Source organism: Macaca nemestrina, chromosome 11, assembly GCF_043159975.1.
Source record: "Macaca nemestrina isolate mMacNem1 chromosome 11, mMacNem.hap1, whole genome shotgun sequence".
Taxonomy (NCBI): Eukaryota; Metazoa; Chordata; class Mammalia; order Primates; family Cercopithecidae; genus Macaca; species Macaca nemestrina.
Window position 1 is genome coordinate 79,045,570 of NC_092135.1, and position 5,749 is coordinate 79,051,318.

A 5,749-nucleotide genomic window follows, 5' to 3' on the forward strand; every position below is an offset into this window, starting at 1 on the left:
TTTTACCTTTTAAAAGAAATTAAAAATAATATTCTAGGAAAATAATACATTTTAAGCATTTTAGTTTGCCGAAATGGTTAACAGTTGATTTATTTCTGACCATTTAGGTCTCTCAGGAAAACCTGAAACTCAGTGGAGGGCGTTAGATGGTGACTTTTGTGGCTTACGCTAGAGCGCTGCAGGGTGGTGATTAAGAGTCTAGATTAACAGATCAGAATGCCTGGGTTTGAGTTCCTGCTCTGACTCTTATCTCTCTGTGACTATGACCAATTTAAAAAACTTCTCTGTAATTCAATTTCCCATTGTAAAATGGGGTTGGTAATATTATGTGCCTCATAGAAAATTAAAGGTCATTATGTGTACCAAATGCTTAGAACTCAGTGGAGCACATGGTATACCCTCATTCCATGTGAGTTTTTCCTTGGTTTTACTACCTAGGGGCCTTTCCTGTTTCCTGAGTCTGTGGCTCTCCCTCTTCCTCTTATACCTTCTTCACTGTTCTATGATTCCCTCTTTCATCAAATAGCCAGTGCTTAGAATACATCCACAATTTGTTTTAAAAGTGTCTCTGCCATTCAATAGCTGGGCAATCTTGAGAAAGTTCCTTAATTTCTCAGCCTACTGTGTTTTCTTTTGTAGGAATCTGTTTTATTGTAAGGATCAAAGGATATATTAATGTGAAAATGCTTTAAAATATGCAAGTAGCTTGAAGTGTGAGTGCTAGAAAGGAAAAGACCATACCCTTGTTTGTTTCTTTTTTAAACAGAGGTTATATTTTCTGTTAGATTTGTTTTTGAAAACTAGAAAATACAGAAAAGCAGAAAGAAGAAAAAAAACTGTATTTCTTCTGCTGATAGATAAGTATTGTTAACATTTTGTTATATTTAAATTTATTTTCCTATGCATTTTATTATATTATTTAAGTCATAAAATAGAAATGTAATATGGTATTGATGTGCCTTGCTTTAATTTTGGCATACTGCTAGCATACCAAATCTAAAACATAATTTAAACAATTATTCTTTCAGTCATGATTGTCAATCTCTCTTTTTATATATTACACAGGCATGTGTATATATACACACATCTGCATAGGCACATCTGGAATGTATGTGTGTATATCACAGAGAGGATAGATAATTATTTTACTTGTGCTATAATGTGTTTTTTTCTGCATGATTTATGTGTTGCTTTGTTTGCCTTTCAGTGTAATATAACGCACAACTTTTGTTTTATACTTGTGGATGATGAAGAATTTTACTCTTAGATACTAAAAACTATCATAAAGATAGCCATATTTACCTTCAATCTCATCATCAAATCAGACACTATGTATTATAATATATCATATACTATAGTATATGTAATTTATAATATATCTTATGTGATATATAACATATATGATATATAATATGTGATTTATATGTTATAAATCATATATGAACAATCACTTTATAAACAACCAAAATATTCTTCTCCCTAGTATGTTATTTGCTCATATACCTTAATACAATTAATACAATTAAGGAGGGAAAGATAGCTGTGAAAATTTGAGGTTGAGGAGGAAAAGTCAATAAAACTCCCAGCTTTAAGAACACATAAATTTGAAATTCCCATGGATTATTATAATCTGAAAGCAATAGTTAATAAAGCTTATTTATAGAGTGATTTTGATTTTGAGTGTTAAGATGATCAAAATAGATGCAAATACATATACATTGAAATAATTTTGATATAGTTATTCTAACATCTTGCATTTAGAGTTATTTGAAGGCAGTCTTTAAGATTTACATTGTGGTGTAGTTTTTGCCAACTACTCTAATCCATTACTAACTAGCCATATAATAGCTATGTTAAAACTTAGATCAAAAGGAAAATGGAAAACAGACAATGTTTGAGAAAAACGCAAAACCACACCAAAAAACACCCTAAAGAAGCAGAACAATATAAAATTAAACACATACACACACACACACGCACACACATACATACACACACTCTAGCGTTCATAAGAGATACTCTGGTAAAGAAAAGTTGTGATACTAGAATTGAGGCAAACAGCATCCACGGAGATGCGCATTAGCCAAATTGAATCAGCCTTAAATTCAGATGGTTCAGCTGAGTTTTCAATATATTTGATTTTTTTTAAATTTAAGAAGTACTTACTAAGTGTCTACTATATGCTAGAACATCTGCTATGGCATTGGAATTTAAAAATGAAATAATTTGTGAAGTCCTTGCCCTCCAGATCACAATGTAATGATGTAGACAGATACATAGATAATGAAATACAACATGGCAAAAGCAGTGACGTGTGTTAGACACAGGTTTTGAGAACATTCAAGAAAGAAAATGTAGTGCCACCTGAGATAGGGTGGGGAGTACAGTTTCTGGGAAGGAATCCTGGGGAGCAGACACTGAATTGTATGACCCTGAAGAGTCAGGTAATGGAGGGTGGAAGAAGATGTATAAACCAAACTCCGGAAGCAACAAGAGTTTGGTATGCTAGTTCTGTTGTTGGTGCCTATCTGTGAGGTGGGAAGACCGGATATTCTGAAGGGAGGGGAATGATTATTTGAGAATTTTAAACCCTCAACTTCCATTTTAGATAGCTTATCCTGCTATCTCTGGGCAGGATGGAGTTGAGGAAAACGATAAAACAGACAAAATAGTTACGTTTTGTGACATTCTCAAATTTCCTCATGGAAGATCTTTAAAAAATTAACAGAAAAGTCTAAAAATAACAGTCCTTTTGTGTGATAATTCTACTCTTCTCTGTAGATAGAGAAGCCTATTGGGGAAAAATACAGGAGGTAGATTACTGGGAAAGAAAACAATGAGACTTCTCCCAGCCTCTATACGCGGTCAGGGGGAATATGGAAGCTATGCTCCTCAGAGACCACATTGGTGAAAACTGCTGAAGGATTATCACTGGAGAAGGGCTTCTTCAGAAGCAAAATTCTGACTTAAGGAACTCGTTTAGTGGTCACTAATTAAATCAATGTGGCAATCCAATTTTTACTTTTTATCAGACGTCATTTATGTTTCCAATATCCATAATGGAGAACTAGAAAAGATAAATATATAGACTGGTGAAATTAAAACAGAAGAGTCTACGATAATAAATAATTTATTTCACTGATTGTAAAGAATTATAAGCTATTTTATAGCCAAAAATTGTATAAATTGCAAAAGAGCAAGTATGAATTTTGTTAATAATAAAAAGTACAAGACAAATCTAAACTAGAGAAAAAATCCTCAAAAATTTCAAGTGATAACCCATCATCTTTTTGTCTTGTCTCCCACACTTCTTCTAAATTACAAATTAAACTGTGTCTTCCCACTTAGACATACTTTTTAATCTCTTGGGAATGAAATGCATACTGTAATTCTTCATGGTTCAAGTGTAAGTTAAACAGAGCAGAGTTTAAAGTTATAAAAACGCTTAACAGGAAATGTCAAAATTCCCCCAGCCAGTAACCCAGTGAAGATTGTAGTTCATAGCCTTTTCAGGACTACTATTATTTGTTACTGCTATGGAAATTACATCATTTCTGGGTAGACAGTATTTTTAAGGCTCCTTGACCTTTACTTAGCCTGGTTGGTGAGTGTTCTTTGAGGACTCACAGTTGTAAACATGGTCTTAATTTATTTGACACTTTGTTTTATACTTTTTTTTCCCCTTCAAGTGTTTTAAGTTATATTCACACCTGTTAATAAACTAATGGCTGCCTATCTTCCTATCTTGCCCCTGTATTTTTTGTGTGTGTATTTTTCTCACCAACTGCTAATTTGGATTCACACTTTATTTTTAATACCAGAGCTCAACAGTTTTCCTTCCTGTATTCTGCCTGTATTCCTCCTTGCTTAATCCCCATAAAACAGCCTGCCCTGCCAAAAACTATGCAGAAACAATGACATTTCTGTCTGAAATTGTTGCTAGACATGCCATGCTATTAAGGAATGGTAAATATAAGGAATCTCATTTCTGGCAAGTTACAATCTCAGCTTAAAAAATATTTCCAAGCATCAGCTTATGCAAAGAATGTTGCAAACTGTCAAATTTGTGTTTTAAACCTTTTTCATCTGCCACAAAAAAGAAGGTATATATATCAGTCCTACATATATGTACATTGATGTTAGTGCATACCTTTAAAAAACTAAATAATCTTTTTCAAGATGATCTTAGTCCTTTAAAATTTTGATCTTGAAGAAGTTAGTTCCTCAATCTCCTTTATTTCAATGTCATGTTTCATTAGACTATGTGCTTTTATCTAGCAGAAACAAGCTAATCAAGTCAAAATACTAAGTTAAACTCATGTGTTTTAAAAGTGAGTTGAAGGGACCACAAAGAAACATGCTGCTGTTTCTAAACCAAATGTTTATAATGCATAAAATATGAGGCTTAGGATTATTTATTAAAGCTTTATATTTGTCACTTTAACACAAGAACAGAAAAATTTAGACTATATAAGTATATACAAGGGTTACTATTAACTCCACATGTATCAGAGTTTAGGTTTGACCCTTAATAACTACACTATTTTGGGTACTTTCCTTAATTTCCCTAAGTTTTAGTCTTCAACCTTATAATGGCAAAAATAACATTGTCTTGGGTTTTTTGTGAGAATGAAATAAGGGACATATACAAAATTCTTAGTGAGGTAGTTGGCACTTGGTAAGCATACAGTAAACGGCAGATAAAAGACCAAGGACAGAGGAGGCAATGTTTAGCAGCAGGAGAGAGGGGGCAATATTCAACAGCTGGAGGAAGCTTTGTAAGTGTGGAGATATTCACTGGCATGGCCCTAATTCTAGTGATCACATTGAACTACTTTGTGATATATAATTTGAGTTTTAGAAGCAAAGCATGGATTACAAAATTCTAAGACAAGGAAAATAATTTGAGGTTCTCAAACAAGTACTGAGGTGGATTTTTTAAAGAATAACTTAGGGTAGTAGGATGTAAGAGAAAGAAAATGCCCAATATGAGGGAAGAGTTTCAAACACATCAATCTTACTATGTGGTTTGTGATTACAGAGTTCTTACAGAATGCTTTGTGTGATGGGAAAATACTTATTTAAAAATCACTCTTCAATTTTAAAGGGTTCATATCAAAGTTAACACTAGTGAATGTAACATGAGATGGTTGATGTATAAAACCAACCCACAAAGCCAAAGTTCTCCATACATTATTCGGCTTAGACCCTTTCAGCCAGCAACAGAATTCTCCATGTGGCTTGCCTCAGTTCTAGAGTCACTACTCCCACCAGAAATGCTAATGGCAATTCTCTGAAACAAGTATCACTGAGAAAAAATTTTTTTCCTTACTTTGATTCTCAAACTTGGAAATCAGTTAGCATTTCTGATTTCACATTCACATGTTTCAGAAAGGAAAATAGGCTTCAGGAATCTTAGCAAATACTCTAAGCATAAAAAGGCCATTACACACTTAGCGTTTTCCTGTCACTAAGGATTAATAATTGTGAAAAGAAAAAAATAAATAAAAAGAAAATTTTATCTGGATCAGATTTCTGAAAAGAAGATTTTTTTTGGTAAATTTAGGGATGAGAGAGGTCAAAAGTGGACATAGTATTGTTCATATTTATTAATATTATCTTCATGTTAAGTTTGTCTAAAATAATGTGCTGTATTTACATGATTATTTTATACTAGGAATTAAAAACATTTTATATAAATTTAAACCCCTATATATCCACATGAGTGCCAAACAGCTTGCTCTTTTAA